This window comes from Lithobates pipiens, unplaced genomic scaffold, assembly GCF_037356315.1.
Source record: "Lithobates pipiens isolate NorthernLeopardFrog02 unplaced genomic scaffold, aLitPip1_a1.2 Scaffold_8, whole genome shotgun sequence".
NCBI lineage: Eukaryota > Metazoa > Chordata > Amphibia > Anura > Ranidae > Lithobates > Lithobates pipiens.
In genome coordinates, this window is record NW_027507903.1 from 607,458,451 (window position 1) to 607,481,066 (window position 22,616).

General features: G+C 52.9%; 17 non-coding genes across 17 annotated transcripts; all 17 read left to right on the forward strand.

The window, feature by feature from the left end:
• Positions 1-725: 725 nt before the first annotated feature.
• TRNAS-GCU (transfer RNA serine (anticodon GCU)) lies at positions 726-807 on the forward strand. The gene has a single exon. It is a non-coding gene; the product is annotated as a tRNA-Ser (tRNA).
• A 1,186-nt stretch (positions 808-1,993) lies between these two features.
• TRNAS-GCU (transfer RNA serine (anticodon GCU)) lies at positions 1,994-2,075 on the forward strand. The gene has a single exon. It is a non-coding gene; the product is annotated as a tRNA-Ser (tRNA).
• A 1,195-nt stretch (positions 2,076-3,270) lies between these two features.
• TRNAS-GCU (transfer RNA serine (anticodon GCU)) lies at positions 3,271-3,352 on the forward strand. Its single transcript has one exon. It is a non-coding gene; the product is annotated as a tRNA-Ser (tRNA).
• A 1,192-nt stretch (positions 3,353-4,544) lies between these two features.
• TRNAS-GCU (transfer RNA serine (anticodon GCU)) lies at positions 4,545-4,626 on the forward strand. The gene has a single exon. It is a non-coding gene; the product is annotated as a tRNA-Ser (tRNA).
• A 1,186-nt stretch (positions 4,627-5,812) lies between these two features.
• TRNAS-GCU (transfer RNA serine (anticodon GCU)) lies at positions 5,813-5,894 on the forward strand. Its single transcript has one exon. It is a non-coding gene; the product is annotated as a tRNA-Ser (tRNA).
• Positions 5,895-7,089: 1,195 nt separating this feature from the next.
• TRNAS-GCU (transfer RNA serine (anticodon GCU)) lies at positions 7,090-7,171 on the forward strand. The gene has a single exon. It is a non-coding gene; the product is annotated as a tRNA-Ser (tRNA).
• Positions 7,172-8,365: 1,194 nt separating this feature from the next.
• On the forward strand, positions 8,366-8,447 carry TRNAS-GCU (transfer RNA serine (anticodon GCU)). Its single transcript has one exon. It is a non-coding gene; the product is annotated as a tRNA-Ser (tRNA).
• A 2,194-nt stretch (positions 8,448-10,641) lies between these two features.
• TRNAS-GCU (transfer RNA serine (anticodon GCU)) lies at positions 10,642-10,723 on the forward strand. The gene has a single exon. It is a non-coding gene; the product is annotated as a tRNA-Ser (tRNA).
• Positions 10,724-11,918: 1,195 nt separating this feature from the next.
• TRNAS-GCU (transfer RNA serine (anticodon GCU)) lies at positions 11,919-12,000 on the forward strand. Its single transcript has one exon. It is a non-coding gene; the product is annotated as a tRNA-Ser (tRNA).
• A 1,195-nt stretch (positions 12,001-13,195) lies between these two features.
• TRNAS-GCU (transfer RNA serine (anticodon GCU)) lies at positions 13,196-13,277 on the forward strand. The gene has a single exon. It is a non-coding gene; the product is annotated as a tRNA-Ser (tRNA).
• Positions 13,278-14,469: 1,192 nt separating this feature from the next.
• TRNAS-GCU (transfer RNA serine (anticodon GCU)) lies at positions 14,470-14,551 on the forward strand. Its single transcript has one exon. It is a non-coding gene; the product is annotated as a tRNA-Ser (tRNA).
• A 1,193-nt stretch (positions 14,552-15,744) lies between these two features.
• On the forward strand, positions 15,745-15,826 carry TRNAS-GCU (transfer RNA serine (anticodon GCU)). Its single transcript has one exon. It is a non-coding gene; the product is annotated as a tRNA-Ser (tRNA).
• A 1,193-nt stretch (positions 15,827-17,019) lies between these two features.
• Positions 17,020-17,101, forward strand: TRNAS-GCU (transfer RNA serine (anticodon GCU)). The gene has a single exon. It is a non-coding gene; the product is annotated as a tRNA-Ser (tRNA).
• A 1,193-nt stretch (positions 17,102-18,294) lies between these two features.
• TRNAS-GCU (transfer RNA serine (anticodon GCU)) lies at positions 18,295-18,376 on the forward strand. Its single transcript has one exon. It is a non-coding gene; the product is annotated as a tRNA-Ser (tRNA).
• Positions 18,377-19,568: 1,192 nt separating this feature from the next.
• TRNAS-GCU (transfer RNA serine (anticodon GCU)) lies at positions 19,569-19,650 on the forward strand. Its single transcript has one exon. It is a non-coding gene; the product is annotated as a tRNA-Ser (tRNA).
• Positions 19,651-20,845: 1,195 nt separating this feature from the next.
• TRNAS-GCU (transfer RNA serine (anticodon GCU)) lies at positions 20,846-20,927 on the forward strand. Its single transcript has one exon. It is a non-coding gene; the product is annotated as a tRNA-Ser (tRNA).
• Positions 20,928-22,108: 1,181 nt separating this feature from the next.
• On the forward strand, positions 22,109-22,190 carry TRNAS-GCU (transfer RNA serine (anticodon GCU)). Its single transcript has one exon. It is a non-coding gene; the product is annotated as a tRNA-Ser (tRNA).
• Positions 22,191-22,616: the final 426 nt, after the last annotated feature.

Sequence of the window (22,616 nt, forward strand, 5' to 3'; positions counted from 1 at the left end):
TAATGGCAGCCTTGAGTCTCCCAAGCGTGGTAGGTTTCCAACCCAGTGCTAGCTTGAGGGAAGACCTTGCCTCCAAAGATTTGAAAAATTCTCACAAAGAGCTATCCCCCAAGTGGGGCGCTGTGGCTTAGTTGGTGAAAGCGCCTGTCTAGTAAACAGGAGATCCTGAGTTCAAATCTCAGCAGTGCCTGCCGTGGAGTCCATCCATTTCTAACATTTTCAGTATTGCGCAAGCTGAATGTCACCCCTCAGTCTCCCAAGCGTGGTAGCCCACCGACCCAGCGCTGGACCCAGGCAAGACCCTGCCTCCAACGACTTGAAAAATTACCACTGTACATATCAGCCTATCAGGCTAAAGATCAGTCCTGGGTGCCCTTTTGAATGCAGGGGACTTATTCTTTGGAGGGAGCCCGCCTTCCCATCAACATTCTGGAGCACAGGACAATTCAGGCCTCCCTTCAATGTTGCATACCTCTTCTTCTGTGAGAACCTCAGATGGGAATCCAGTTGGACAATGCCATGGCTATGGCCTACGTCAATCACCAAGGGGGTCACCGAAGGTGGTGCCTCTCAGAAGGAAGCATATTGCCCCAGGAGGACGTGGTGCTCAGACATACTCAGACTCCTGGCAGACTCTCCGTGCGCCCTCCCAGATTGCCGGAATCTGGCAAAGCCCTTCGCAAAAGCCACAGACAAGAAACGGCCCAAGGTTCTAGGTTACACATGACGAGGTGGCCGAGTGGTTAAGGCGATGGACTGCTAATCCATTGTGCTCTGCACGCATGGGTTCGAATCCCATCCTCGTCGGTAGTTTAGTTCGTAATCAATGTAAACGTGCTTAACGTAAAGCATTTCATGGCACAAAGGTCTTGTACACATAGAAAAAAAGGCACTGTCAACCTGGACCTAGACATTCTACCTCCCTTCCATGCCCCCTCCTCGGCCCAATCCACAGCTCTCCCCTCTGCACTCAGTCAGACCCACCCTGTCCCACTTTTGTACTCCCCTCTGTCCACAGCTTTAACTTCTGTGCGAGCCGCCCCCCCCAATACCCCCCAGCTCCAGCCCCCGCATTCCTGTTACGCCCTGCACTGCCCCCTGCACCCACTCTGCACTTGACTGGGTTGCAAAGGATGTGCACCACGTGAGGCGCTGTGGCTTAGTTGGTGAAAGCGCCTGTCTAGTAAACAGGAGATCCTGAGTTCAAATCTCAGCAGTGCCTGCCGTGGAGTCTTTCCATTTATAACGTTTTCAGTTTTGCGCAAGCTTAATGGCAGCCTTGAGTCTCCCAAGCGTGGTAGGTTTCCAACCCAGTGCTAGCTTGAGGGAAGACCTTGCCTCCAAAGATTTGAAAAATTCTCACAAAGAGCTATCCCCCAAGTGGGGCGCTGTGGCTTAGTTGGTGAAAGCGCCTGTCTAGTAAACAGGAGATCCTGAGTTCAAATCTCAGCAGTGCCTGCCGTGGAGTCCATCCATTTCTAACATTTTCAGTATTGCGCAAGCTGAATGTCACCCCTCAGTCTCCCAAGCGTGGTAGCCCACCGACCCAGCGCTGGACCCAGGCAAGACCCTGCCTCCAACGACTTGAAAAATTACCACTGTACATATCAGCCTATCAGGCTAAAGATCAGTCCTGGGTGCCCTTTTGAATGCAGGGGACTTATTCTTTGGAGGGAGCCCACCTTCCCATCAACATTCTGGAGCACAGGACAATTCAGGCCTCCCTTCAATGTTGCATACCTCTTCTTCTGTGAGAACCTCAGATGGGAATCCAGTTGGACAATGCCATGGCTATGGCCTACGTCAATCACCAAGGGGGTCACCGAAGGTGGTGCCTCTCAGAAGGAAGCATATTGCCCCAGGAGGACGTGGTGCTCAGACATACTCAGACTCCTGGCAGACTCTCCGTGCGCCCTCCCAGATTGCCGGAATCTGGCTAAGCCCTTCTCAAAAGCCACAGACAAGAAACGGCCCAAGGTTCTAGGTTACACATGACGAGGTGGCCGAGTGGTTAAGGCGATGGACTGCTAATCCATTGTGCTCTGCACGCATGGGTTCGAATCCCATCCTCGTCGGTAGTTTAGTTCGTAATCAATGTAAACGTGCTTAACGTAAAGCATTTCATGGCACAAAGGTCTTGTACACATAGAAAAAAAGGCACTGTCAACCTGGACCTAGACATTCTACCTCCCTTCCATGCCCCCTCCTCGGCCCAATCCACAGCTCTCCCCTCTGCACTCAGTCAGACCCACCCTGTCCCACTTTTGTACTCCCCTCTGTCCACAGCTTTAACTTCTGTGCGAGCCGCCCCCCCCCAATACCCCCCCCCCCCCCAGCTCCAGCCCCCGCATTCCTGTTACGCCCTGCACTGCCCCCTGCACCCACTCTGCACTTGACTGGGTTGCAAAGGATGTGCACCACGTGAGGCGCTGTGGCTTAGTTGGTGAAAGCGCCTGTCTAGTAAACAGGAGATCCTGAGTTCAAATCTCAGCAGTGCCTGCCGTGGAGTCTTTCCATTTATAACGTTTTCAGTTTTGCGCAAGCTTAATGGCAGCCTTGAGTCTCCCAAGCGTGGTAGGTTTCCAACCCAGTGCTAGCTTGAGGGAAGACCTTGCCTCCAAAGATTTGAAAAATTCTCACAAAGAGCTATCCCCCAAGTGGGGCGCTGTGGCTTAGTTGGTGAAAGCGCCTGTCTAGTAAACAGGAGATCCTGAGTTCAAATCTCAGCAGTGCCTGCCGTGGAGTCCATCCATTTCTAACATTTTCAGTATTGCGCAAGCTGAATGTCACCCCTCAGTCTCCCAAGCGTGGTAGCCCACCGACCCAGCGCTGGACCCAGGCAAGACCCTGCCTCCAACGACTTGAAAAATTCCCACTGTACATATCAGCCTATCAGGCTAAAGATCAGTCCTGGGTGCCCTTTTGAATGCAGGGGACTTATTCTTTGGAGGGAGCCCGCCTTCCCATCAACATTCTGGAGCACAGGACAATTCAGGCCTCCCTTCAATGTTGCATACCTCTTCTTCTGTGAGAACCTCAGATGGGAATCCAGTTGGACAATGCCATGGCTATGGCCTACGTCAATCACCAAGGGGGTTACCGAAGGTGGTGCCTCTCAGAAGGAAGCATATTGCCCCAGGAGGACGTGGTGCTCAGACATACTCAGACTCCTGGCAGACTCTCCGTGCGCCCTCCCAGATTGCCGGAATCTGGCTAAGCCCTTCTCAAAAGCCACAGACAAGAAACGGCCCAAGGTTCTAGGTTACACATGACGAGGTGGCCGAGTGGTTAAGGCGATGGACTGCTAATCCATTGTGCTCTGCACGCATGGGTTCGAATCCCATCCTCGTCGGTAGTTTAGTTCGTAATCAATGTAAACGTGCTTAACGTAAAGCATTTCATGGCACAAAGGTCTTGTACACATAGAAAAAAAGGCACTGTCAACCTGGACCTAGACATTCTACCTCCCTTCCATGCCCCCTCCTCGGCCCAATCCACAGCTCTCCCCTCTGCACTCAGTCAGACCCACCCTGTCCCACTTTTGTACTCCCCTCTGTCCACAGCTTTAACTTCTGTGCGAGCCGCCCCCCCCCAATACCCCCCCCCCCAGCTGCAGCCCCCGCATTCCTGTTACGCCCTGCACTGCCCCCTGCACCCACTCTGCACTTGACTGGGTTGCAAAGGATGTGCACCACGTGAGGCGCTGTGGCTTAGTTGGTGAAAGCGCCTGTCTAGTAAACAGGAGATCCTGAGTTCAAATCTCAGCAGTGCCTGCCGTGGAGTCTTTCCATTTATAACGTTTTCAGTTTTGCGCAAGCTTAATGGCAGCCTTGAGTCTCCCAAGCGTGGTAGGTTTCCAACCCAGTGCTAGCTTGAGGGAAGACCTTGCCTCCAAAGATTTGAAAAATTCTCACAAAGAGCTATCCCCCAAGTGGGGCGCTGTGGCTTAGTTGGTGAAAGCGCCTGTCTAGTAAACAGGAGATCCTGAGTTCAAATCTCAGCAGTGCCTGCCGTGGAGTCCATCCATTTCTAACATTTTCAGTATTGCGCAAGCTGAATGTCACCCCTCAGTCTCCCAAGCGTGGTAGCCCACCGACCCAGCGCTGGACCCAGGCAAGACCCTGCCTCCAACGACTTGAAAAATTCCCACTGTACATATCAGCCTATCAGGCTAAAGATCAGTCCTGGGTGCCCTTTTGAATGCAGGGGACTTATTCTTTGGAGGGAGCCCGCCTTCCCATCAACATTCTGGAGCACAGGACAATTCAGGCCTCCCTTCAATGTTGCATACCTCTTCTTCTGTGAGAACCTCAGATGGGAATCCAGTTGGACAATGCCATGGCTATGGCCTACGTCAATCACCAAGGGGGTCACCGAAGGTGGTGCCTCTCAGAAGGAAGCATATTGCCCCAGGAGGACGTGGTGCTCAGACATACTCAGACTCCTGGCAGACTCTCCGTGCGCCCTCCCAGATTGCCGGAATCTGGCTAAGCCCTTCTCAAAAGCCACAGACAAGAAACGGCCCAAGGTTCTAGGTTACACATGACGAGGTGGCCGAGTGGTTAAGGCGATGGACTGCTAATCCATTGTGCTCTGCACGCATGGGTTCGAATCCCATCCTCGTCGGTAGTCTAGTTCGTAATCAATGTAAACGTGCTTAACGTAAAGCATTTCATGGCACAAAGGTCTTGTACACATAGAAAAAAAGGCACTGTCAACCTGGACCTAGACATTCTACCTCCCTTCCATGCCCCCTCCTCGGCCCAATCCACAGCTCTCCCCTCTGCACTCAGTCAGACCCACCCTGTCCCACTTTTGTACTCCCCTCTGTCCACAGCTTTAACTTCTGTGCGAGCCGCCCCCCCCAATACCCCCCAGCTCCAGCCCCCGCATTCCTGTTACGCCCTGCACTGCCCCCTGCACCCACTCTGCACTTGACTGGGTTGCAAAGGATGTGCACCACGTGAGGCGCTGTGGCTTAGTTGGTGAAAGCGCCTGTCTAGTAAACAGGAGATCCTGAGTTCAAATCTCAGCAGTGCCTGCCGTGGAGTCTTTCCATTTATAACGTTTTCAGTTTTGCGCAAGCTTAATGGCAGCCTTGAGTCTCCCAAGCGTGGTAGGTTTCCAACCCAGTGCTAGCTTGAGGGAAGACCTTGCCTCCAAAGATTTGAAAAATTCTCACAAAGAGCTATCCCCCAAGTGGGGCGCTGTGGCTTAGTTGGTGAAAGCGCCTGTCTAGTAAACAGGAGATCCTGAGTTCAAATCTCAGCAGTGCCTGCCGTGGAGTCCATCCATTTCTAACATTTTCAGTATTGCGCAAGCTGAATGTCACCCCTCAGTCTCCCAAGCGTGGTAGCCCACCGACCCAGCGCTGGACCCAGGCAAGACCCTGCCTCCAACGACTTGAAAAATTACCACTGTACATATCAGCCTATCAGGCTAAAGATCAGTCCTGGGTGCCCTTTTGAATGCAGGGGACTTATTCTTTGGAGGGAGCCCACCTTCCCATCAACATTCTGGAGCACAGGACAATTCAGGCCTCCCTTCAATGTTGCATACCTCTTCTTCTGTGAGAACCTCAGATGGGAATCCAGTTGGACAATGCCATGGCTATGGCCTACGTCAATCACCAAGGGGGTCACCGAAGGTGGTGCCTCTCAGAAGGAAGCATATTGCCCCAGGAGGACGTGGTGCTCAGACATACTCAGACTCCTGGCAGACTCTCCGTGCGCCCTCCCAGATTGCCGGAATCTGGCTAAGCCCTTCTCAAAAGCCACAGACAAGAAACGGCCCAAGGTTCTAGGTTACACATGACGAGGTGGCCGAGTGGTTAAGGCGATGGACTGCTAATCCATTGTGCTCTGCACGCATGGGTTCGAATCCCATCCTCGTCGGTAGTTTAGTTCGTAATCAATGTAAACGTGCTTAACGTAAAGCATTTCATGGCACAAAGGTCTTGTACACATAGAAAAAAAGGCACTGTCAACCTGGACCTAGACATTCTACCTCCCTTCCATGCCCCCTCCTCGGCCCAATCCACAGCTCTCCCCTCTGCACTCAGTCAGACCCACCCTGTCCCACTTTTGTACTCCCCTCTGTCCACAGCTTTAACTTCTGTGCGAGCCGCCCCCCCCCAATACCCCCCCCCCCCCCAGCTCCAGCCCCCGCATTCCTGTTACGCCCTGCACTGCCCCCTGCACCCACTCTGCACTTGACTGGGTTGCAAAGGATGTGCACCACGTGAGGCGCTGTGGCTTAGTTGGTGAAAGCGCCTGTCTAGTAAACAGGAGATCCTGAGTTCAAATCTCAGCAGTGCCTGCCGTGGAGTCTTTCCATTTATAACGTTTTCAGTTTTGCGCAAGCTTAATGGCAGCCTTGAGTCTCCCAAGCGTGGTAGGTTTCCAACCCAGTGCTAGCTTGAGGGAAGACCTTGCCTCCAAAGATTTGAAAAATTCTCACAAAGAGCTATCCCCCAAGTGGGGCGCTGTGGCTTAGTTGGTGAAAGCGCCTGTCTAGTAAACAGGAGATCCTGAGTTCAAATCTCAGCAGTGCCTGCCGTGGAGTCCATCCATTTCTAACATTTTCAGTATTGCGCAAGCTGAATGTCACCCCTCAGTCTCCCAAGCGTGGTAGCCCACCGACCCAGCGCTGGACCCAGGCAAGACCCTGCCTCCAACGACTTGAAAAATTCCCACTGTACATATCAGCCTATCAGGCTAAAGATCAGTCCTGGGTGCCCTTTTGAATGCAGGGGACTTATTCTTTGGAGGGAGCCCGCCTTCCCATCAACATTCTGGAGCACAGGACAATTCAGGCCTCCCTTCAATGTTGCATACCTCTTCTTCTGTGAGAACCTCAGATGGGAATCCAGTTGGACAATGCCATGGCTATGGCCTACGTCAATCACCAAGGGGGTTACCGAAGGTGGTGCCTCTCAGAAGGAAGCATATTGCCCCAGGAGGACGTGGTGCTCAGACATACTCAGACTCCTGGCAGACTCTCCGTGCGCCCTCCCAGATTGCCGGAATCTGGCTAAGCCCTTCTCAAAAGCCACAGACAAGAAACGGCCCAAGGTTCTAGGTTACACATGACGAGGTGGCCGAGTGGTTAAGGCGATGGACTGCTAATCCATTGTGCTCTGCACGCATGGGTTCGAATCCCATCCTCGTCGGTAGTTTAGTTCGTAATCAATGTAAACGTGCTTAACGTAAAGCATTTCATGGCACAAAGGTCTTGTACACATAGAAAAAAAGGCACTGTCAACCTGGACCTAGACATTCTACCTCCCTTCCATGCCCCCTCCTCGGCCCAATCCACAGCTCTCCCCTCTGCACTCAGTCAGACCCACCCTGTCCCACTTTTGTACTCCCCTCTGTCCACAGCTTTAACTTCTGTGCGAGCCGCCCCCCCCCAATACCCCCCCCCCCCCAGCTGCAGCCCCCGCATTCCTGTTACGCCCTGCACTGCCCCCTGCACCCACTCTGCACTTGACTGGGTTGCAAAGGATGTGCACCACGTGAGGCGCTGTGGCTTAGTTGGTGAAAGCGCCTGTCTAGTAAACAGGAGATCCTGAGTTCAAATCTCAGCAGTGCCTGCCGTGGAGTCTTTCCATTTATAACGTTTTCAGTTTTGCGCAAGCTTAATGGCAGCCTTGAGTCTCCCAAGCGTGGTAGGTTTCCAACCCAGTGCTAGCTTGAGGGAAGACCTTGCCTCCAAAGATTTGAAAAATTCTCACAAAGAGCTATCCCCCAAGTGGGGCGCTGTGGCTTAGTTGGTGAAAGCGCCTGTCTAGTAAACAGGAGATCCTGAGTTCAAATCTCAGCAGTGCCTGCCGTGGAGTCCATCCATTTCTAACATTTTCAGTATTGCGCAAGCTGAATGTCACCCCTCAGTCTCCCAAGCGTGGTAGCCCACCGACCCAGCGCTGGACCCAGGCAAGACCCTGCCTCCAACGACTTGAAAAATTCCCACTGTACATATCAGCCTATCAGGCTAAAGATCAGTCCTGGGTGCCCTTTTGAATGCAGGGGACTTATTCTTTGGAGGGAGCCCGCCTTCCCATCAACATTCTGGAGCACAGGACAATTCAGGCCTCCCTTCAATGTTGCATACCTCTTCTTCTGTGAGAACCTCAGATGGGAATCCAGTTGGACAATGCCATGGCTATGGCCTACGTCAATCACCAAGGGGGTCACCGAAGGTGGTGCCTCTCAGAAGGAAGCATATTGCCCCAGGAGGACGTGGTGCTCAGACATACTCAGACTCCTGGCAGACTCTCCGTGCGCCCTCCCAGATTGCCGGAATCTGGCTAAGCCCTTCTCAAAAGCCACAGACAAGAAACGGCCCAAGGTTCTAGGTTACACATGACGAGGTGGCCGAGTGGTTAAGGCGATGGACTGCTAATCCATTGTGCTCTGCACGCATGGGTTCGAATCCCATCCTCGTCGGTAGTCTAGTTCGTAATCAATGTAAACGTGCTTAACGTAAAGCATTTCATGGCACAAAGGTCTTGTACACATAGAAAAAAAGGCACTGTCAACCTGGACCTAGACATTCTACCTCCCTTCCATGCCCCCTCCTCGGCCCAATCCACAGCTCTCCCCTCTAAACTCAGTCAGACCCACCCTGTCCCACTTTTGTACTCCCCTCTGTCCACAGCTTTAACTTCTGTGCGAGCCGCCCCCCCCCAATACCCCCCCCCCCCCAGCTTCAGCCCCCGCATTCCTGTTACGCCCTGCACTGCCCCCTGCACCCACTCTGCACTTGACTGGGTTGCAAAGGATGTGCACCACGTGAGGCGCTGTGGCTTAGTTGGTGAAAGCGCCTGTCTAGTAAACAGGAGATCCTGAGTTCAAATCTCAGCAGTGCCTGCCGTGGAGTCTTTCCATTTATAACGTTTTCAGTTTTGCGCAAGCTTAATGGCAGCCTTGAGTCTCCCAAGCGTGGTAGGTTTCCAACCCAGTGCTAGCTTGAGGGAAGACCTTGCCTCCAAAGATTTGAAAAATTCTCACAAAGAGCTATCCCCCAAGTGGGGCGCTGTGGCTTAGTTGGTGAAAGCGCCTGTCTAGTAAACAGGAGATCCTGAGTTCAAATCTCAGCAGTGCCTGCCGTGGAGTCCATCCATTTCTAACATTTTCAGTATTGCGCAAGCTGAATGTCACCCCTCAGTCTCCCAAGCGTGGTAGCCCACCGACCCAGCGCTGGACCCAGGCAAGACCCTGCCTCCAACGACTTGAAAAATTCCCACTGTACATATCAGCCTATCAGGCTAAAGATCAGTCCTGGGTGCCCTTTTGAATGCAGGGGACTTATTCTTTGGAGGGAGCCCGCCTTCCCATCAACATTCTGGAGCACAGGACAATTCAGGCCTCCCTTCAATGTTGCATAGGCGATGGACTGCTAATCCATTGTGCTCTGCACGCATGGGTTCGAATCCCATCCTCGTCGGTAGTCTAGTTCGTAATCAATGTAAACGTGCTTAACGTAAAGCATTTCATGGCACAAAGGTCTTGTACACATAGAAAAAAAGGCACTGTCAACCTGGACCTAGACATTCTACCTCCCTTCCATGCCCCCTCCTCGGCCCAATCCACAGCTCTCCCCTCTAAACTCAGTCAGACCCACCCTGTCCCACTTTTGTACTCCCCTCTGTCCACAGCTTTAACTTCTGTGCGAGCCGCCCCCCCCCAATACCCCCCCCCCCCCAGCTTCAGCCCCCGCATTCCTGTTACGCCCTGCACTGCCCCCTGCACCCACTCTGCACTTGACTGGGTTGCAAAGGATGTGCACCACGTGAGGCGCTGTGGCTTAGTTGGTGAAAGCGCCTGTCTAGTAAACAGGAGATCCTGAGTTCAAATCTCAGCAGTGCCTGCCGTGGAGTCTTTCCATTTATAACGTTTTCAGTTTTGCGCAAGCTTAATGGCAGCCTTGAGTCTCCCAAGCGTGGTAGGTTTCCAACCCAGTGCTAGCTTGAGGGAAGACCTTGCCTCCAAAGATTTGAAAAATTCTCACAAAGAGCTATCCCCCAAGTGGGGCGCTGTGGCTTAGTTGGTGAAAGCGCCTGTCTAGTAAACAGGAGATCCTGAGTTCAAATCTCAGCAGTGCCTGCCGTGGAGTCCATCCATTTCTAACATTTTCAGTATTGCGCAAGCTGAATGTCACCCCTCAGTCTCCCAAGCGTGGTAGCCCACCGACCCAGCGCTGGACCCAGGCAAGACCCTGCCTCCAACGACTTGAAAAATTCCCACTGTACATATCAGCCTATCAGGCTAAAGATCAGTCCTGGGTGCCCTTTTGAATGCAGGGGACTTATTCTTTGGAGGGAGCCCACCTTCCCATCAACATTCTGGAGCACAGGACAATTCAGGCCTCCCTTCAATGTTGCATACCTCTTCTTCTGTGAGAACCTCAGATGGGAATCCAGTTGGACAATGCCATGGCTATGGCCTACGTCAATCACCAAGGGGGTCACCGAAGGTGGTGCCTCTCAGAAGGAAGCATATTGCCCCAGGAGGACGTGGTGCTCAGACATACTCAGACTCCTGGCAGACTCTCCGTGCGCCCTCCCAGATTGCCGGAATCTGGCTAAGCCCTTCTCAAAAGCCACAGACAAGAAACGGCCCAAGGTTCTAGGTTACACATGACGAGGTGGCCGAGTGGTTAAGGCGATGGACTGCTAATCCATTGTGCTCTGCACGCATGGGTTCGAATCCCATCCTCGTCGGTAGTTTAGTTCGTAATCAATGTAAACGTGCTTAACGTAAAGCATTTCATGGCACAAAGGTCTTGTACACATAGAAAAAAAGGCACTGTCAACCTGGACCTAGACATTCTACCTCCCTTCCATGCCCCCTCCTCGGCCCAATCCACAGCTCTCCCCTCTGCACTCAGTCAGACCCACCCTGTCCCACTTTTGTACTCCCCTCTGTCCACAGCTTTAACTTCTGTGCGAGCCGCCCCCCCCAATACCCCCCCCCCCCCCCAGCTCCAGCCCCCGCATTCCTGTTACGCCCTGCACTGCCCCCTGCACCCACTCTGCACTTGACTGGGTTGCAAAGGATGTGCACCACGTGAGGCGCTGTGGCTTAGTTGGTGAAAGCGCCTGTCTAGTAAACAGGAGATCCTGAGTTCAAATCTCAGCAGTGCCTGCCGTGGAGTCTTTCCATTTATAACGTTTTCAGTTTTGCGCAAGCTTAATGGCAGCCTTGAGTCTCCCAAGCGTGGTAGGTTTCCAACCCAGTGCTAGCTTGAGGGAAGACCTTGCCTCCAAAGATTTGAAAAATTCTCACAAAGAGCTATCCCCCAAGTGGGGCGCTGTGGCTTAGTTGGTGAAAGCGCCTGTCTAGTAAACAGGAGATCCTGAGTTCAAATCTCAGCAGTGCCTGCCGTGGAGTCCATCCATTTCTAACATTTTCAGTATTGCGCAAGCTGAATGTCACCCCTCAGTCTCCCAAGCGTGGTAGCCCACCGACCCAGCGCTGGACCCAGGCAAGACCCTGCCTCCAACGACTTGAAAAATTCCCACTGTACATATCAGCCTATCAGGCTAAAGATCAGTCCTGGGTGCCCTTTTGAATGCAGGGGACTTATTCTTTGGAGGGAGCCCACCTTCCCATCAACATTCTGGAGCACAGGACAATTCAGGCCTCCCTTCAATGTTGCATACCTCTTCTTCTGTGAGAACCTCAGATGGGAATCCAGTTGGACAATGCCATGGCTATGGCCTACGTCAATCACCAAGGGGGTCACCGAAGGTGGTGCCTCTCAGAAGGAAGCATATTGCCCCAGGAGGACGTGGTGCTCAGACATACTCAGACTCCTGGCAGACTCTCCGTGCGCCCTCCCAGATTGCCGGAATCTGGCTAAGCCCTTCTCAAAAGCCACAGACAAGAAACGGCCCAAGGTTCTAGGTTACACATGACGAGGTGGCCGAGTGGTTAAGGCGATGGACTGCTAATCCATTGTGCTCTGCACGCATGGGTTCGAATCCCATCCTCGTCGGTAGTTTAGTTCGTAATCAATGTAAACGTGCTTAACGTAAAGCATTTCATGGCACAAAGGTCTTGTACACATAGAAAAAAAGGCACTGTCAACCTGGACCTAGACATTCTACCTCCCTTCCATGCCCCCTCCTCGGCCCAATCCACAGCTCTCCCCTCTGCACTCAGTCAGACCCACCCTGTCCCACTTTTGTACTCCCCTCTGTCCACAGCTTTAACTTCTGTGCGAGCCGCCCCCCCCAATACCCCCCCCCCCCCCCAGCTCCAGCCCCCACATTCCTGTTACGCCCTGCACTGCCCCCTGCACCCACTCTGCACTTGACTGGGTTGCAAAGGATGTGCACCACGTGAGGCGCTGTGGCTTAGTTGGTGAAAGCGCCTGTCTAGTAAACAGGAGATCCTGAGTTCAAATCTCAGCAGTGCCTGCCGTGGAGTCTTTCCATTTATAACGTTTTCAGTTTTGCGCAAGCTTAATGGCAGCCTTGAGTCTCCCAAGCGTGGTAGGTTTCCAACCCAGTGCTAGCTTGAGGGAAGACCTTGCCTCCAAAGATTTGAAAAATTCTCACAAAGAGCTATCCCCCAAGTGGGGCGCTGTGGCTTAGTTGGTGAAAGCGCCTGTCTAGTAAACAGGAGATCCTGAGTTCAAATCTCAGCAGTGCCTGCCGTGGAGTCCATCCATTTCTAACATTTTCAGTATTGCGCAAGCTGAATGTCACCCCTCAGTCTCCCAAGCGTGGTAGCCCACCGACCCAGCGCTGGACCCAGGCAAGACCCTGCCTCCAACGACTTGAAAAATTCCCACTGTACATATCAGCCTATCAGGCTAAAGATCAGTCCTGGGTGCCCTTTTGAATGCAGGGGACTTATTCTTTGGAGGGAGCCCGCCTTCCCATCAACATTCTGGAGCACAGGACAATTCAGGCCTCCCTTCAATGTTGCATACCTCTTCTTCTGTGAGAACCTCAGATGGGAATCCAGTTGGACAATGCCATGGCTATGGCCTACGTCAATCACCAAGGGGGTTACCGAAGGTGGTGCCTCTCAGAAGGAAGCATATTGCCCCAGGAGGACGTGGTGCTCAGACATACTCAGACTCCTGGCAGACTCTCCGTGCGCCCTCCCAGATTGCCGGAATCTGGCTAAGCCCTTCTCAAAAGCCACAGACAAGAAACGGCCCAAGGTTCTAGGTTACACATGACGAGGTGGCCGAGTGGTTAAGGCGATGGACTGCTAATCCATTGTGCTCTGCACGCATGGGTTCGAATCCCATCCTCGTCGGTAGTTTAGTTCGTAATCAATGTAAACGTGCTTAACGTAAAGCATTTCATGGCACAAAGGTCTTGTACACATAGAAAAAAAGGCACTGTCAACCTGGACCTAGACATTCTACCTCCCTTCCATGCCCCCTCCTCGGCCCAATCCACAGCTCTCCCCTCTGCACTCAGTCAGACCCACCCTGTCCCACTTTTGTACTCCCCTCTGTCCACAGCTTTAACTTCTGTGCGAGCCGCCCCCCCCCAATACCCCCCCCCCCAGCTGCAGCCCCCGCATTCCTGTTACGCCCTGCACTGCCCCCTGCACCCACTCTGCACTTGACTGGGTTGCAAAGGATGTGCACCACGTGAGGCGCTGTGGCTTAGTTGGTGAAAGCGCCTGTCTAGTAAACAGGAGATCCTGAGTTCAAATCTCAGCAGTGCCTGCCGTGGAGTCTTTCCATTTATAACGTTTTCAGTTTTGCGCAAGCTTAATGGCAGCCTTGAGTCTCCCAAGCGTGGTAGGTTTCCAACCCAGTGCTAGCTTGAGGGAAGACCTTGCCTCCAAAGATTTGAAAAATTCTCACAAAGAGCTATCCCCCAAGTGGGGCGCTGTGGCTTAGTTGGTGAAAGCGCCTGTCTAGTAAACAGGAGATCCTGAGTTCAAATCTCAGCAGTGCCTGCCGTGGAGTCCATCCATTTCTAACATTTTCAGTATTGCGCAAGCTGAATGTCACCCCTCAGTCTCCCAAGCGTGGTAGCCCACCGACCCAGCGCTGGACCCAGGCAAGACCCTGCCTCCAACGACTTGAAAAATTCCCACTGTACATATCAGCCTATCAGGCTAAAGATCAGTCCTGGGTGCCCTTTTGAATGCAGGGGACTTATTCTTTGGAGGGAGCCCGCCTTCCCATCAACATTCTGGAGCACAGGACAATTCAGGCCTCCCTTCAATGTTGCATACCTCTTCTTCTGTGAGAACCTCAGATGGGAATCCAGTTGGACAATGCCATGGCTATGGCCTACGTCAATCACCAAGGGGGTCACCGAAGGTGGTGCCTCTCAGAAGGAAGCATATTGCCCCAGGAGGACGTGGTGCTCAGACATACTCAGACTCCTGGCAGACTCTCCGTGCGCCCTCCCAGATTGCCGGAATCTGGCTAAGCCCTTCTCAAAAGCCACAGACAAGAAACGGCCCAAGGTTCTAGGTTACACATGACGAGGTGGCCGAGTGGTTAAGGCGATGGACTGCTAATCCATTGTGCTCTGCACGCATGGGTTCGAATCCCATCCTCGTCGGTAGTCTAGTTCGTAATCAATGTAAACGTGCTTAACGTAAAGCATTTCATGGCACAAAGGTCTTGTACACATAGAAAAAAAGGCACTGTCAACCTGGACCTAGACATTCTACCTCCCTTCCATGCCCCCTCCTCGGCCCAATCCACAGCTCTCCCCTCTGCACTCAGTCAGACCCACCCTGTCCCACTTTTGTACTCCCCTCTGTCCACAGCTTTAACTTCTGTGCGAGCCGCCCCCCCCAATACCCCCCCCCCCCCAGCTCCAGCCCCCGCATTCCTGTTACGCCCTGCACTGCCCCCTGCACCCACTCTGCACTTGACTGGGTTGCAAAGGATGTGCACCACGTGAGGCGCTGTGGCTTAGTTGGTGAAAGCGCCTGTCTAGTAAACAGGAGATCCTGAGTTCAAATCTCAGCAGTGCCTGCCGTGGAGTCTTTCCATTTATAACGTTTTCAGTTTTGCGCAAGCTTAATGGCAGCCTTGAGTCTCCCAAGCGTGGTAGGTTTCCAACCCAGTGCTAGCTTGAGGGAAGACCTTGCCTCCAAAGATTTGAAAAATTCTCACAAAGAGCTATCCCCCAAGTGGGGCGCTGTGGCTTAGTTGGTGAAAGCGCCTGTCTAGTAAACAGGAGATCCTGAGTTCAAATCTCAGCAGTGCCTGCCGTGGAGTCCATCCATTTCTAACATTTTCAGTATTGCGCAAGCTGAATGTCACCCCTCAGTCTCCCAAGCGTGGTAGCCCACCGACCCAGCGCTGGACCCAGGCAAGACCCTGCCTCCAACGACTTGAAAAATTCCCACTGTACATATCAGCCTATCAGGCTAAAGATCAGTCCTGGGTGCCCTTTTGAATGCAGGGGACTTATTCTTTGGAGGGAGCCCGCCTTCCCATCAACATTCTGGAGCACAGGACAATTCAGGCCTCCCTTCAATGTTGCATACCTCTTCTTCTGTGAGAACCTCAGATGGGAATCCAGTTGGACAATGCCATGGCTATGGCCTACGTCAATCACCAAGGGGGTCACCGAAGGTGGTGCCTCTCAGAAGGAAGCATATTGCCCCAGGAGGACGTGGTGCTCAGACATACTCAGACTCCTGGCAGACTCTCCGTGCGCCCTCCCAGATTGCCGGAATCTGGCTAAGCCCTTCTCAAAAGCCACAGACAAGAAACGGCCCAAGGTTCTAGGTTACACATGACGAGGTGGCCGAGTGGTTAAGGCGATGGACTGCTAATCCATTGTGCTCTGCACGCATGGGTTCGAATCCCATCCTCGTCGGTAGTCTAGTTCGTAATCAATGTAAACGTGCTTAACGTAAAGCATTTCATGGCACAAAGGTCTTGTACACATAGAAAAAAAGGCACTGTCAACCTGGACCTAGACATTCTACCTCCCTTCCATGCCCCCTCCTCGGCCCAATCCACAGCTCTCCCCTCTGCACTCAGTCAGACCCACCCTGTCCCACTTTTGTACTCCCCTCTGTCCACAGCTTTAACTTCTGTGCGAGCCGCCCCCCCCCAATACCCCCCCCCCCCAGCTTCAGCCCCCGCATTCCTGTTACGCCCTGCACTGCCCCCTGCACCCACTCTGCACTTGACTGGGTTGCAAAGGATGTGCACCACGTGAGGCGCTGTGGCTTAGTTGGTGAAAGCGCCTGTCTAGTAAACAGGAGATCCTGAGTTCAAATCTCAGCAGTGCCTGCCGTGGAGTCTTTCCATTTATAACGTTTTCAGTTTTGCGCAAGCTTAATGGCAGCCTTGAGTCTCCCAAGCGTGGTAGGTTTCCAACCCAGTGCTAGCTTGAGGGAAGACCTTGCCTCCAAAGATTTGAAAAATTCTCACAAAGAGCTATCCCCCAAGTGGGGCGCTGTGGCTTAGTTGGTGAAAGCGCCTGTCTAGTAAACAGGAGATCCTGAGTTCAAATCTCAGCAGTGCCTGCCGTGGAGTCCATCCATTTCTAACATTTTCAGTATTGCGCAAGCTGAATGTCACCCCTCAGTCTCCCAAGCGTGGTAGCCCACCGACCCAGCGCTGGACCCAGGCAAGACCCTGCCTCCAACGACTTGAAAAATTACCACTGTACATATCAGCCTATCAGGCTAAAGATCAGTCCTGGGTGCCCTTTTGAATGCAGGGGACTTATTCTTTGGAGGGAGCCCGCCTTCCCATCAACATTCTGGAGCACAGGACAATTCAGGCCTCCCTTCAATGTTGCATACCTCTTCTTCTGTGAGAACCTCAGATGGGAATCCAGTTGGACAATGCCATGGCTATGGCCTACGTCAATCACCAAGGTGGTCACCGAAGGTGGTGCCTCTCAGAAGGAAGCATATTGCCCCAGGAGGACGTGGTGCTCAGACATACTCAGACTCCTGGCAGACTCTCCGTGCGCCCTCCCAGATTGCCGGAATCTGGCTAAGCCCTTCTCAAAAGCCACAGACAAGAAACGGCCCAAGGTTCTAGGTTACACATGACGAGGTGGCCGAGTGGTTAAGGCGATGGACTGCTAATCCATTGTGCTCTGCACGCATGGGTTCGAATCCCATCCTCGTCGGTAGTTTAGTTCGTAATCAATGTAAACGTGCTTAACGTAAAGCATTTCATGGCACAAAGGTCTTGTACACATAGAAAAAAAGGCACTGTCAACCTGGACCTAGACATTCTACCTCCCTTCCATGCCCCCTCCTCGGCCCAATCCACAGCTCTCCCCTCTGCACTCAGTCAGACCCACCCTGTCCCACTTTTGTACTCCCCTCTGTCCACAGCTTTAACTTCTGTGCGAGCCGCCCCCCCCAATACCCCCCCCCAGCTCCAGCCCCCGCATTCCTGTTACGCCCTGCACTGCCCCCTGCACCCACTCTGCACTTGACTGGGTTGCAAAGGATGTGCACCACGTGAGGCGCTGTGGCTTAGTTGGTGAAAGCGCCTGTCTAGTAAACAGGAGATCCTGAGTTCAAATCTCAGCAGTGCCTGCCGTGGAGTCTTTCCATTTATAACGTTTTCAGTTTTGCGCAAGCTTAATGGCAGCCTTGAGTCTCCCAAGCGTGGTAGGTTTCCAACCCAGTGCTAGCTTGAGGGAAGACCTTGCCTCCAAAGATTTGAAAAATTCTCACAAAGAGCTATCCCCCAAGTGGGGCGCTGTGGCTTAGTTGGTGAAAGCGCCTGTCTAGTAAACAGTCCTGAGATCCTGAGTTCAAATCTCAGCAGTGCCTGCCGTGGAGTCCATCCATTTCTAACATTTTCAGTATTGCGCAAGCTGAATGTCACCCCTCAGTCTCCCAAGCGTGGTAGCCCACCGACCCAGCGCTGGACCCAGGCAAGACCCTGCCTCCAACGACTTGAAAAATTCCCACTGTACATATCAGCCTATCAGGCTAAAGATCAGTCCTGGGTGCCCTTTTGAATGCAGGGGACTTATTCTTTGGAGGGAGCCCGCCTTCCCATCAACATTCTGGAGCACAGGACAATTCAGGCCTCCCTTCAATGTTGCATACCTCTTCTTCTGTGAGAACCTCAGATGGGAATCCAGTTGGACAATGCCATGGCTATGGCCTACGTCAATCACCAAGGGGGTCACCGAAGGTGGTGCCTCTCAGAAGGAAGCATATTGCCCCAGGAGGACGTGGTGCTCAGACATACTCAGACTCCTGGCAGACTCTCCGTGCGCCCTCCCAGATTGCCGGAATCTGGCTAAGCCCTTCTCAAAAGCCACAGACAAGAAACGGCCCAAGGTTCTAGGTTACACATGACGAGGTGGCCGAGTGGTTAAGGCGATGGACTGCTAATCCATTGTGCTCTGCACGCATGGGTTCGAATCCCATCCTCGTCGGTAGTTTAGTTCGTAATCAATGTAAACGTGCTTAACGTAAAGCATTTCAGGGCACAAAGGTCTTGTACACATAGAAAAAAAGGCACAGTCAACCTGGACCTAGACATTCTACCTCAATTCCATGCCCCCTCCTCGGCCCAATCCACAGCTCTCCCCTCTGCACTCAGTCAGACCCACCCTGTCCCACTTTTGTACTCCCCTCTGTCCACAGCTTTAACTTCTGTGCGAGCCGCCCCCCCCAATACCCCCCCCCCCCAGCTCCAGCCCCCGCATTCCTGTTACGCCCTGCACTGCCCCCTGCACCCACTCTGCACTTGACTGGGTTGCAAAGAATGTGCACCACGTGAGGCGCTGTGGCTTAGTTGGTGAAAGCGCCTGTCTAGTAAACAGGAGATCCTGAGTTCAAATCTCAGCAGTGCCTGCCGTGGAGTCTTTCCATTTATAACGTTTTCAGTTTTGCGCAAGCTTAATGGCAGCCTTGAGTCTCCCAAGCGTGGTAGGTTTCCAACCCAGTGCTAGCTTGAGGGAAGACCTTGCCTCCAACGATTTGAAAAATTCTCACAAAGAGCTATCCCCCAAGTGGGGCGCTGTGGCTTAGTTGGTGAAAGCGCCTGTCTAGTAAACAGGAGATCCTGAGTTCAAATCTCAGCAGTGCCTGCCGTGGAGTCCATCCATTTCTAACATTTTCAGTATTGCGCAAGCTGAATGTCACCCCTCAGTCTCCCAAGCGTGGTAGCCCACCGACCCAGCGCTGGACCCAGGCAAGACCCTGCCTCCAACGACTTGAAAAATTCCCACTGTACATATCAGCCTATCAGGCTAAAGATCAGTCCTGGGTGCCCTTTTGAATGCAGGGGACTTATTCTTTGGAGGGAGCCCGCCTTCCCATCAACATTCTGGAGCACAGGACAATTCAGGCCTCCCTTCAATGTTGCATACCTCTTCTTCTGTGAGAACCTCAGATGGGAATCCAGTTGGACAATGCCATGGCTATGGCCTACGTCAATCACCAAGGGGGTCACCGAAGGTGGTGCCTCTCAGAAGGAAGCATATTGCCCCAGGAGGACGTGGTGCTCAGACATACTCAGACTCCTGGCAGACTCTCCGTGCGCCCTCCCAGATTGCCGGAATCTGGCTAAGCCCTTCTCAAAAGCCACAGACAAGAAACGGCCCAAAGTTCTAGGTTACACATGACGAGGTGGCCGAGTGGTTAAGGCGATGGACTGCTAATCCATTGTGCTCTGCACGAATGGGTTCGAATCCCATCCTCGTCGGTAGTTTAGTTCGTAATCAATGTAAACGTGCTTAACGTAAAGCATTTCATGGCACAAAGGTCTTGTACACATAGAAAAAAAGGCACTGTCAACCTGGACCTAGACATTCTACCTCCCTTCCATGCCCCCTCCTCGGCCCAATCCACAGCTCTCCCCTCTGCACTCAGTCAGACCCACCCTGTCCCACTTTTGTACTCCCCTCTGTCCACAGCTTTAACTTCTGTGCGAGCCGCCCCCCCCAATACCCCCCCCCCCCCCCAGCTCCAGCCCCCACATTCCTGTTACGCCCTGCACTGCCCCCTGCACCCACTCTGCACTTGACTGGGTTGCAAAGGATGTGCACCACGTGAGGCGCTGTGGCTTAGTTGGTGAAAGCGCCTGTCTAGTAAACAGGAGATCCTGAGTTCAAATCTCAGCAGTGCCTGCCGTGGAGTCTTTCCATTTATAACGTTTTCAGTTTTGCGCAAGCTTAATGGCAGCCTTGAGTCTCCCAAGCGTGGTAGGTTTCCAACCCAGTGCTAGCTTGAGGGAAGACCTTGCCTCCAAAGATTTGAAAAATTCTCACAAAGAGCTATCCCCCAAGTGGGGTGCTGTGGCTTAGTTGGTGAAAGCGCCTGTCTAGTAAACAGGAGATCCTGAGTTCAAATCTCAGCAGTGCCTGCCGTGGAGTCCATCCATTTCTAACATTTTCAGTATTGCGCAAGCTGAATGTCACCCCTCAGTCTCCCAAGCGTGGTAGCCCACCGACCCAGCGCTGGACCCAGGCAAGACCCTGCCTCCAACGACTTGAAAAATTCCCACTGTACATATCAGCCTATCAGGCTAAATATCAGTCCTGGGTGCCCTTTTGAATGCAGGGGACTTATTCTTTGGAGGGAGCCCGCCTTCCCATCAACATTCTGGAGCACAGGACAATTCAGGCCTCCCTTCAATGTTGCATACCTCTTCTTCTGTGAGAACCTCAGATGGGAATCCAGTTGGACAATGCCATGGCTATGGCCTACGTCAATCACCAAGGGGGTTACCGAAGGTGGTGCCTCTCAGAAGGAAGCATATTGCCCCAGGAGGACGTGGTGCTCAGACATACTCAGACTCCTGGCAGACTCTCCGTGCGCCCTCCCAGATTGCCGGAATCTGGCTAAGCCCTTCTCAAAAGCCACAGACAAGAAACGGCCCAAGGTTCTAGGTTACACATGACGAGGTGGCCGAGTGGTTAAGGTGATGGACTGCTAATCCATTGTGCTCTGCACGCATGGGTTCGAATCCCATCCTCGTCGGTAGTTTAGTTCGTAATCAATGTAAACGTGCTTAACGTAAAGCATTTCATGGCACAAAGGTCTTGTACACATAGAAAAAAAGGCACTGTCAACCTGGACCTAGACATTCTACCTCCCTTCCATGCCCCCTCCTCGGCCCAATCCACAGCTCTCCCCTATGCACTCAGTCAGACCCACCCTGTCCCACTTTTGTACTCCCCTCTGTCCACAGCTTTAACTTCTGTGCGAGCCACCCCCCCCCCCCCCAGCTCCAGCCCCCGCATTCCTGTTACGCACTGCACTGCCCCCTGCACCCACTCTGCACTTGACTGGGTTGCAAAGGATGTGCACCACGTGAGGCGCTGTGGCTTAGTTGGTGAAAGCGCCTGTCTAGTAAACAGGAGATCCTGAGTTCAAATCTCAGCAGTGCCTGCCGTGGAGTCTTTCCATTTATAACGTTTTCAGTTTTGCGCAAGCTTAATGGCAGCCTTGAGTCTCCCAAGCGTGGTAGGTTTCCAACCCAGTGCTAGCTTGAGGGAAGACCTTGCCTCCAAAGATTTGAAAAATTCTCACAAAGAGCTATCCCCAAGTGGGGCGCTGTGGCTTAGTTGGTGAAAGCGCCTGTCTAGTAAACAGGAGATCCTGAGTTCAAATCTCAGCAGTGCCTGCCGTGGAGTCCATCCATTTCTAACATTTTCAGTATTGCGCAAGCTGAATGTCACCCCTCAGTCTCCCAAGCGTGGTAGCCCACCGACCCAGCGCTGGACCCAGGCAAGACCCTGCCTCCAACGACTTGAAAAATTCCCACTGTACATATCAGCCTATCAGGCTAAAGATCAGTCCTGGGTGCCCTTTTGAATGCAGGGGACTTATTCTTTGGAGGGAGCCCGCCTTCCCATCAACATTCTGGAGCACAGGACAATTCAGGCCTCCCTTCAATGTTGCATACCTCTTCTTCTGTGAGAACCTCAGATGGGAATCCAGTTGGACAATGCCATGGCTATGGCCTACGTCAATCACCAAGGGGGTCACCGAAGGTGGTGCCTCTCAGAAGGAAGCATATTGCCCCAGGAGGACGTGGTGCTCAGACATACTCAGACTCCTGGCAGACTCTCCGTGCGCCCTCCCAGATTGCCGGAATCTGGCTAAGCCCTTCTCAAAAGCCACAGACAAGAAACGGCCCAAGGTTCTAGGTTACACATGACGAGGTGGCCGAGTGGTTAAGGCGATGGACTGCTAATCCATTGTGCTCTGCACGCATGGGTTCGAATCCCATCCTTGTCGGTAGTTTAGTTCGTAATCAATGTAAACGTGCTTAACGTAAAGCATTTCATGGCACAAAGGTCTTGTACACATAGAAAAAAAGGCACTGTCAACCTGGACCTAGACATTCTACCTCCCTTCCATGCCCCCTCCTCGGCCCAATCCACAGCTCTCCCCTCTGCACTCAGTCAGACCCACCCTGTCCCACTTTTGTACTCCCCTCTGTCCACAGCTTTAACTTCTGTGCGAGCCGCCCCCCCCAATACCCCCCCCCCCGCATTCCTGTTACGCCCTGCACTGCCCCCTGCACCCACTCTGCACTTGACTGGGTTGCAAAGGATGTGCACCACGTGAGGCGCTGTGGCTTAGTTGGTGAAAGCGCCTGTCTAGTAAACAGGAGATCCTGAGTTCAAATCTCAGCAGTGCCTGCCGTGGAGTCTTTCCATT